Source organism: Paralichthys olivaceus, chromosome 21 (genome assembly GCF_024713975.1).
Source record: "Paralichthys olivaceus isolate ysfri-2021 chromosome 21, ASM2471397v2, whole genome shotgun sequence".
Lineage (NCBI taxonomy): Eukaryota > Metazoa > Chordata > Actinopteri > Pleuronectiformes > Paralichthyidae > Paralichthys > Paralichthys olivaceus.
The window spans coordinates 4,738,218-4,748,765 of NC_091113.1; the positions used below are offsets into that span (position 1 = coordinate 4,738,218).

General features: G+C 41.5%; 2 long non-coding RNA genes across 4 annotated transcripts; one reads left to right on the top strand and one right to left on the bottom strand.

Annotated features, from left to right (window-relative positions):
• Nucleotides 1-147: 147 nt before the first annotated feature.
• LOC138406207 (uncharacterized) lies at nucleotides 148-7,607 on the bottom strand. The gene is made up of 3 exons (XR_011239795.1): nucleotides 7,490-7,607; nucleotides 3,921-7,398; nucleotides 148-2,840 (listed from the first exon to the last, which is right to left on the bottom strand). It is a non-coding gene; the product is annotated as an uncharacterized lncRNA (long non-coding RNA).
• A 934-nt stretch (nucleotides 7,608-8,541) lies between these two features.
• On the top strand, nucleotides 8,542-10,028 carry LOC138406206 (uncharacterized). 3 transcript variants are annotated; one of them, XR_011239793.1, is made up of 4 exons: nucleotides 8,542-8,689; nucleotides 8,825-8,955; nucleotides 9,086-9,124; nucleotides 9,298-10,028. It is a non-coding gene; the product is annotated as an uncharacterized lncRNA (long non-coding RNA). The 3 variants fall into 3 exon arrangements; XR_011239794.1 differs by having other exon boundaries at nucleotides 8,542-8,955; nucleotides 9,083-9,124; XR_011239792.1 differs by having other exon boundaries at nucleotides 8,542-8,955.
• Nucleotides 10,029-10,548: the final 520 nt, after the last annotated feature.

Here is a 10,548-nt window from a genome sequence, read left to right on the forward strand (position 1 = left end):
TCCTCCTCCTCTCCTCCTCCTCCTCTCCTGTTCTCTTGGTCTTTCTGATCAGATGCTGAACTCTGAGTGACCTGCGGCTCGATGATCAAGGCAGGTCAGAGCCTGACAGCCTCCTCTGTTCTCCAGCCACCGACAGTAAACCCAGGTGAGAGGAACCCACTTCATAATCCATTCACCCAGCCTCATCCTCACAGCCACTCCACAGAGCAGGTCAGAGCCCGGAGCTTATTAGTGGGTGTAGAAGGGATCTGACCTCGTTAGCTGAACCTCAATGTGAATATACGTAATATATAGATACCTGTGAACGTTGTGGAGGATAGAAACCACTCAGGAGCCACATTTTTCTGGAATTATTTACCCCAGTGTGGGAACTGTTGGGTTTCTCTGTAAACTCTAAGGGGTGGAGTTTGTAACCTTGTTTATATAAGTGCTATTGAAATAAAGTTATAAAACCTTGTGGAGGAAATCCATGGAGTAAATTATAGAATCTCCCTGGTGCGTCAGTTGCTTTAGAATAAGCCCTCATGAACAAATATAACATTAATGTGCTCAACGCACAACCACTGACTCTTTCAGCCACAGTGCAGTTTGTGTGCTGCACAGCCAGGCAGCAGTGATGAGGTGCTGATGAGTGGTGTTGATGTGAACACGGACACTATCGTACCACCAGAGGACTCGGCTCCGAGCTGCAGTGTCAGCAAGCATCCGTCCTGCGAACATGTCCCTGAGCGAGAGGCGGCTTTTCTGTATCTGACCCAGTTCTCTGACGCAAAGGTGGAGGGTAAAAGGTGAAAAGAGAATTCCCCTCTGGGATCAATAAAACGTTACATCACATTAATATCAACTTTAAACTTCCACATCCAGCTTTACATGTGGATTAGGTTTGCAAAAGCCTGGGATCTGCTCATCCATCTCATGGGCTCTGGAGCGTTTCCCTCCACAGGGTGGCATGGTTTCACCACAGCACACAAACTGTGTGATTGACGCTGGCAGCTGGTGGATCCTGATGCCAGACAGTGATTCCCCATGGCTCATGCACACGGACAGTCTTTACTACCAGATGATTATTGTGAAAGGGGAAGTGCAGATTGCAGAGGGAGCTGAGGTATCAGGAGAGAGGCAGCCTGGAGCCTATTTGTCACATGAGTTGTCAGGGGCCATAAAGGGCGACGGTGAGAGGGGCCCGATGGTGACATAAAAACAAATGGTCCAGGTTCAGATGTGCCTGGGTGGTCTGTAGTGGTGCCTACAGTTTGATTGTTGTAGCTGAGGGACCTGCTGTGAATCCGAGTGTTCCTCCGAGTGTTCCTCAGACTGATCTCACACCGAGTAATAACCTCTCAGCCCAGGTTAGTTAAAATGACAGAGTGAGAAATCAATAATTATCACTATATAACTTTAGTCCAATGTTTTTCTATCTAATCGGTATGTTGCTTATGCATTGTGTCACCACAGTAAGGAGGAATAACACATCATTGATCTGCCTCCAATTAGTAAAATGTTTCTCTGTTCATCAAGTCTCTGCTGATCAAGAAGAATTGAATCCGCAACTTTCACTCAGGAGCTTAAATCAGTCTTTAAACTTAAAGGAAATATTGATGTGACATTTATCAACACAATTAACTGACTTTTTAATATTGATATAATTTTTGGCATTTTTGTAAATAACACTGATGCTCCATCTTGCCTGGAGTCAGAGAGGAGACTGATATCACTCTTTGGTCCATTCAGTAAATATGTACAGCTGCAGTCAGTTTTCTTCTCATCTGAAATATTTTCCCCAGATCCAATCTAAATATTCTTTTGACTTTTTAAAGAGAAAAGTCGAATAGAAAAGAAACCAGAGCAGAAAACACATCTTTTGGGTTGAACCTTCAGGTCAGATGGCACGATCGAATACTCTGGATAATTTCTAGATTATTATTTCTTACCAATGAATAATCGCTTGATCTACCTCAGGAATAATCACTTAATACTTCATAATTGTCAGATAATACCAACGAGCTGTAGCCACAGTAGCTACAATATAATGACTTTGTGCTGCAAATTAAATCGATTGAAGAAGACCAAACACTTTATCGAATACATTTTTATTCACTGATGTCTCAGTTACTGTGGGGTTGTGCAGGTTGGTGTTGATTATTATTTTTATGGATTTATTAAGGTTAGAGACATGATGAGCAAACATAAAGCATGCTAATCTAAAGCATTCCAACTCTTAAGGTTTCTCATACACAATCAATAAATTGCAGATTTCCTGTCCACCGTGGTGCCAGTTGTAATCTGCCGTGTGTTTTTTTAAATGGATGTGAGTGGATTTCGACACAAACATCGCGGCTACACTCACACCATGACAAAAGGCCATTAGCCTAAAACCTGCATGAATTATGAATACATGTGTTTCATTAGTGTCTTTGGAGACAGCTGGAAACAGGACAATGAAGAAGCCCATTATACTGTTGCACTGCAGCCACACCAAACGGCATCAAAGATACCCCCCTCCCCCCTCACCACCACTAATTATCAAGCCAGAGACATTTCTCCTCATGTGATTATAATGTTTTATAAATTGCCCCCTTTGGCTCGACTGAGCTCCAGCGAGCAGCGCTGCTTCTGGCAGAAGGTACAGTAAGCTTGACTAAGCTTGACAAACCCGCTCCCAGGTCGCCTCTCGGGGATGAGGGCTGGAGTGGGAGAGTATCACATGGGTGTTGAGGTGATGTGTCGGCAGCCTCCATCGCCTGAGGGCAGGACGGGCAGCGCAGCTAGTCGAGCACTTCCTCCTCCGTTCCCCCCAATCGACTCGCTGGGGTTTCTACAGGTCTTTCTTTACCTGTTGACTGGAAAATATCATCTGTTTATCAATGTGGAGGCGTTTGAAAAAAATATGGTGACGTTCAAGTCTTTCTCCTGAAGATGTAACAGATAGAGCTGGATGGATGAGGCGGCCAAAAAGTAGATCGAGATAAAAACACAAAAATAAAAAAAAGTTAATTATCATGATAAATGTCACATTATTATTTCTGTGAAGTTTAAAATCTGAGTGAAGGTTTTGGTTTTAAATTCTGAGAACAACAAACACACTTATGCATAAACATTATATATATATTTTGTGTAAGCAAGATTACACAAAATCGACTGCATGGATTACCAACAAATTTGGTGGAAGGGTCGGGGGGGAGACCACAGGATTTTCCGTAGAATAATTCATGGACCTTGGTGGAGGTGTGTGCTCTACTGAGGGCTACTCTAGTTTTTTATTTAGTAAACTTACTATTTCTAGTTTTGGACTATCCAGAAAAATACACAAGACATTTGAAAACATCACAAATCAGAAACTGGGAAGTTATATTTGATCATATAATTAATCACAAGTATCATTTCACATGTATATTTGGCCTTTTGCTCCAAAGGGTGATTAGGAGGATCAATTAGCTGCGGCTCGTTTATTTTCCGTTTAATCGATTGGCTGATGAACTGCTGCATCATTCTACTTTGTTCTGTTTTGTTCTGTTTTGTCGTCAGTGCTGTTGATATCGATGCTGCCACGTCTCAATCAAATGATAATTTGTTGGAGTCCTAGTTTGGTGGAAAACATTGTGGTACATTTCAACAAGAAGGTAATTCAATGTGATTCAAATAAAATATAAAGGGTGTTTAAAAAAGCAAGACAAGATGAAACAAAAACAAAGCTTTAAAAAAATTAATAAAACTGAGTCACATAGAGAATAAAAATACAAAAAGACTGAAGGTAACAATGGATTGTTCCAGTACATCTCCACTGTGAGGCTATGGGGATGATAAGGATTATTTATGAGAAAACTTAATGTTTTGTTTTTTCTCCCACATCACGACTGTAGAAGAGGAAATGAAACCTCCTGGTCTCCTCCTCCTCCTCCTCCTCCTCCTCCTCATCTTACCCCCCATGTAGACCTGCTCCTTCCAGAAACCTCCTTGGCGTTGACTGTTCGGTCCCACGTCAGACGGGAGAAATGTTTTGGTGGTTGCGGGAGGAGCTGATAAGTCTCCGTCATCGAGCACCAGTCGGAACGGTCGTCATCATCCCCTCAACCCCCAGAGGCTCCAACTCCCAACCTCGTCACCCATGCAGCCCCGTGCACGTACCCTCACCCCCACCCCAACTGTGGCGGGCCATGATACCCGACTGCTATAACAAGTTCCCGTGTTGCCTAGCAACTGGCTGGCGGATTACAATTGGAGCTGTACATGGTGCAGAGTTAACACTGTTTATGGGGGTGTCTGTGTGTGTGTGTGTGTAAATGTGCGTGTGTGTGCATGCATTAGAGGGAAGTGGTGTCTGAGAGAGTGAGTGACGTACGTGTGTGTGTGCATATGTGAATCCACAATGACTGACACCAGTGTGTGTTAATGTGTCACCAGTGTCATCTTTCTCCAACAGTTTCCAGACAATAAACTATAAACTCAGCCTCACAGTGGTGATTAGAACAAATTAGATCACCAGCTGTATTGTTCTGTACAAAGAGGTTGTCAGCTGTTTACCTCATAATCATTGACATAGAAGGGATGGAGGAACTAATAACTACGAGAAAACACTCGTATAATATAGAATTCCAACACAAACTAAACCCCCCAAGTGATTATGTGATCGAATCAACACGTCTCTTTAACGATCTCCACAAAATCTGAGCGTTAATTTAAGGTTGACTGCAGGTCTGTCGTTTTAGCTTTTGTGCATCTAATCAACTGACACCTGAGAGTAAAGGTACTTTGAGTACGTCGGCCCGTCTGAGAGGTTTGAGCTCTGAGCTGGAAGCGTAATTGCACGACGATGAAAGGTCACACTTGAAGCTTCATGTTCCAGACATCACTCGACTCGTTTCCTGGCCAGAAAAACACAGACGCAATCTTGCTTTTCCTTCCTCTTCTTCTCCTGTCCTGTCTTTTCTTGCCCTGACATTGTTGTTTAACGTTGAACAGCCAGTTAATAATAGATGGAGGTGAGGTGTAAATGGGAGCGAGTGCTTATTGTGCAATTTGTAAGGTAAACTGCAGATATATATTTTTTAAGATATGAGATGAAATCCACCACAGTTCCACCATCACAGGCCTGTGTTTACTTGACAAGCGTGCAGCACTCAAGATATTTTTTCCAATAAATCCTGAATCCCTGCGGAGTTTTAACAGCGAAGTGCGAATGAAGGAGGTGTCCCTGATACGTAAAGTCAATATATCTCAACAGAGCGGGAACAACCTCAGTCTCCTCACTGAGAGCTTTTTCCAGATGAATTATTTACTTTTTAAAACCTCTAATATTGTTAGATTCAGACTTTCCAACGTTTGAGGAGATAAAAAGGAAAAGTTAGAAAACTTTGCAATCATCCTACCTGGTTTATCTGCAGTGAAGCTCTTGTGTGTGCTTCACCAACAGGAACTTTCAGTTCTGCTCTTCCCTGGGCCCAGACAGACGGACATTCGTGGAATTAGTAAGTAGATAACTCTCGGCTTCTGAAACCTTAATCTGTCGTCTTTTCTTCTTTTTCTCATCCCTCTGTTCCTTGTATTTTTCTTCCCTGTCTCTCCCTTTTCCTTTCTCTTGTTAAGATTCATAGTTCATTAACACTGCACTTTCAGACACTTCAGTCGACTTGCTGGCCCCGAGCATATGTCATGTAATAAAGCAGCCAAATAATTACGAAAAACACGACATCTCGCGTCGCAGCAGCGTTTGGTTAATGTTTATTAATCTGGTTTAATTTGATTGGGGCCTGGTTTAAAGCGTGTTACATGGCACCCTGTCTCTCTCCGTCTGAGTCTAAAATTAGCACGTGTCTGATGTTTCCATAAGAAGTTCCTCTCATCAGATGTCATCTTCTTATTAGAGCTTCGAACAGAAATCTATTAAAATCCTCAAAGTTCTCACATATACATGAACTCTGGCGTTGATATTTAATAATGTAGAGATTCAAAAAACTGCAGGTTTGTGGATGGCACTGAGATTTTTTGTTAGAAATGATCGAGTTAGACCTGGAGCCTTTATAGATGCATGCAAACGTGATTTAAAATGTAATGTATGTGCTCCACGAACATTTAATTTAAAGTTTAGAATTTACCTGTCTCCTGTACGGCCTCTGTGTGAGAGGCTGTTTGACGTCGCATATTTTTGTATAAAACATTCACTGAAACCCTCATTGTTCTTCCTTAGTCAGAGACTCCTATAATCTTTTTATGGAAATCTGTGTAATAGTCTTCAGTTCAAATGACCTTTCAAGCCTTTTCGCGTATCAATGCACTTTAAATAGAATTCAATTTTGAATCTGGCCGGCTGCACATCACCTGCGGCTTTTAAGAGAGGGATGAAAAAGAAAGCAAGTCGATGCCATGCTCCTGTTTTGAGGGAACATTTCAGCAGTTTACACTTTAGCTCAGATTTAACAGCATGTCAGGTTGAATTATGTAGGTGAAGGCATGAGATTTAAATCATGCCAGACTTTGAAAACTCCTCCACAGATGTACTTTGATGTATGTTCACTGGTTCTAACCACTGTGTCTTGTGTTCCTTTAGAATTAGTCTGACCCCAATTCTCTGAGGTTTAATATAAGTTCTTCCCTTCTCGGATTGTTTCACCTAAATATTTAAAGGCCTGTGAGAAGAAAAAAGGAAAAATTTTGAGAATAAGTTGATTTTTTCATATTAAGTGAAACTGGAATCACACGTTAGTCTGTGTGTCCATGATTCGATCACCACAGCCAGGTAAAAATTCCCAAACTGACTGATAATGTTGGTTACACGTCAAAAACTCTATTAAACACATCGTTATAGTGATAATTTGTTAGACAACAATTTGAAGAATCTACTCATTTGGAGCCAGTGAGAAGCCATTATTAGGCAGAGCATCTTAAATAACTGCCACTCCTCATTAATTTCCTCATTTACTTGAAATTCCACGAGCTGAAGCAACCTGCGATGTTATTTTCCTCTTCCTTATGTTCCCACAAACGTAATGTCATCTGCTACAGCCTGCAGGCTCGTGTATATTGCACATGTCTCATATTGATTTTTACAATATCACATTTTATCTAATAAGTCCTCAAATAGTGGGAGGCTCTGTCTTCCCACTGTACATGATTGTAACCATCTGCTCTATTCCACTGCACAGATTCTGTTGACGCTACCACACACACCTCATACACAAATACTACACACATTCAAATCCCTTTAACGAGACAAAGTGCACACGGACGCACAAACGTGCATGTTCTGGGGATGTGCACAATAGGCTGCAGAGTTCATACGCTGCATCTGCAGAGATCACATGTTTTCTGCCCTCCGTGACCGTTTCCAGCAGCTCGTCTCCGTATGGAAACCAAGGCCACTCGCTGATGACGCCGCCATCATACGTCTTCTCGAATGTCTGTCTGTCAACACACAACATGAAATATGGAAAATTGTTTGTTGTTGTTGTTGTTGTTATGTTTGTTCTGTTCCTTCCATCAGACCAGTTTGCACCTGCGTGAGTGGACGTCTCTCCACGTGTCCCTTTGACGGACACTCGTTGTCTCTTCATGTTAAGCTCCATAGGGGATGAGCTGGAATAATGGGTAAGGAAGGGGGGGGGGGGGGGGGGGGGGGGGGCAGCACCCAGGATGATTTGCAGTGAGTAAAGTTACATCCTATACGAAGCACATTTGGATGTTCAGTTCAGAGGAGCAAATGCTTGAGGCTAAAACATTGTGCTGTCTGCATCCATTGTTTTCCACCCCTCACTTGACTTATGAAGAAATACACAGAAAAAGAATCATATCTCTTTGCCCCTGGTGTGTGCTTCCTCTGGATCTTTATGGGCTCTCCAGGCAGTGTACTAAAGGAGCGAACACAGCAGAGCCGTTCCTCAGGTTGTCTGGACTTCGTTGTGTGTGTTGTTTATTCTTCGTCTCATCACGTGTTGACTGGACTGTAACAAGAGGTGAAACATTGTGCGAGGCTTGTTTTGATTATTGATAATTTGCTTGTTTTTGTCGGCAGTAGTGTTTTAATCATGGGTTTCTTGTAGAGTTCGTTTTGGATGGTTTGTACTGTGCACATGAATTCTCCACAGGTAATTGTGATTATATTAAATTGGTAATTGTATTATATTTCGAGTTGCCTTGTAGAAACTGGTTAAAAGGACAACAGATGAAAATGTGTGTATACAGCAAAGTGTCTTATTTACAGTATTTTACCAGATGATTATTAAGCACTGTCCCTATCAAATAAACAAACAAGTGATCTATTTTCTGAGTAAATGCAGCCACAGTCCATTTTTGTGAGAAACAAACTGAATAAACCCAGCAGGTCCACAGTTATTATTAGTTTGATGGTTCATGATATCTGTTTTTGTGCCAGTGACAGCTGTGGCCGGAGGCATTTTGTTTTCTGAGCTAACCGTCTGTCCCGTTCTCAGAAACGTGATATCTCAGAAACACCTCGAGCAAATGTCCACCGCGAATCACGTGAGGCTTTGATGATCAGAGGCCAAAGGTTAAAGTCACTGTTAATCTAATGTCTGTACCATTCTTGTGAGCGCAATATATCAGGAACACCTGGGGGGGGAATTTTTATAATCTAATCTGGAACAAACGTTGACATGGACGAGCTGATTAGGTTTTGTGGTCAAAGGTCAAAGGTCACTGTGACCTGAATCCAAATTTTACAAAAATGTCTACTAGTGTAAATATGACGTTATGACAATTCATATCCAAAAGGAGTTAGACACCCTTTTTCAACTGCTTCTCCATTTGAGGTCCACCAAGGAGCTAACGGTTTTCCCTTCTCCATGTGTTTGTTGGTTGGTTGGAAAAACAGCTAAACAGATTATCACAAAACCTGGTTGAAGGATGTGGAATGAGTCAGGGAAGAACCCATTCGATTGTGGTGTGGATCCGGATCGGGTGGCAGGTCCAGGAATTCGTTTTCACTTTCTTAAACATCGCAAGGTATTCTTCAACTTTCTTCATGAATATTGATTTAAAAAAATTTGTGCAGCATGATTGGATTTTTAGGAGTCTGTGCTATGTGCTCTACTGAGTGCCAATCTAATTATACAATTTTACTCTTTGGAAGAAGTTTCCTCTTCTCACTTCCCTTCTCTTGGCATCTAAACAGGTGATTTATTTCTAATTTCATTCAGCCTCCGGTTTTTCATTCACAAAAAATAAAAATGCTCTTAGACTGCTAGAGTTTCCTTTGCACACATTTATAGGACGGCATATCTTGCAATGCATCAGTATAGCTCATCTCAATGACCTTGTTCTTCCCTGGCTTTAACAATGGTTTAGGGTGATGCAATCAGAAGCGGACACCAGTTATATTCAGTCATTTGATCAGACGACTTAAGGCCACATTCTTCAAGCAGCGTGTCCGCAAATGCTTCCTGAAGGACCACCTACTCAACTGACATCCTCTGTGTAAGAGGAAGTGCCATACTCATTCATATTCTCAAAACGCATGAGCTGGATTTGAGTGTGATGTCTGAAAATTTAGAAAAACCCACAGAGATATGATACGAGTGTGTCGGGGCCCATGAGTGATAACAACGAAGTAGCAGGGAACAAGAGAAGCTTGAAGCCTCTTTCAAATCAGCACACGGCGACCTTGTGATTACAAAGAAAGAAAAGAAAACCTTGGAGTTGTCATCTTTTCTTTTCTTCTGCTCAACTCTGTTTAATATTTTCTCATTATCGGAGGAGATGCAGTTGCCAATTTGTCCCCAGTAGAAATGAATGGCACTGTTCAATATGTGTGGTCCATGTGAAAAGAGTGTGCCTGTACATGTCTTCTTTATTACCTCCACCAAGGACGTTATGTTTTCATCTGTGCTTGTTAGTTAGCGGCATTACACAAAAACTCAATTGCCAAGAAAATTGGTGGAAGGACATGGTGTCAGGAAAAAGCCCGTTAAATTTTGTTGGATACAAGATTTTTTGTTCTTACTCTAAGGTTGCGAGACGACCGGGTGTTTATCAACATGTTTTCTCATTTTCTCAATAAAATTAGATACCTGCAGCTACAGAAACTAGTTTTTATCCAAATTATGCAGAAGATATAGAGTTTACTAAATGCAGCATGAGACTGTATAATGTGTGCAGAATGCGTTTGTAAACAGCATTGCTCATTTTGTTCTGTTGCTTCATACAGTTTCCTGTGACAACCCTGAATAATGGATGTCATTGCATGACTGTTTTGCTGCTCCTTGTCGTTCTGCACAGATTTCACTGCCCTCCTCCTTTTTTAGAACATTTTACCCAAGAGATTTAAAATGATCCTGACACACTGACAGAAATAGAAATACTAAATATTTGTGCACTGCCTATATAAAGATATATGCAGGGTCCTGAACCGACATATACAAGTACAATGAATGAAACAGAATATAACATCTGACAACATATTTACTGTCGGTATAGATTTGATTAGTCTGTCTATACCGTTTAAATTCATTTTATTATGTTATCCATCTGTGTATAAGAAGGCCGTCCGGGTGGCTGATGTCATTTGTCTTCTCGGAGTCAGTGTGGACATTGTGGTCA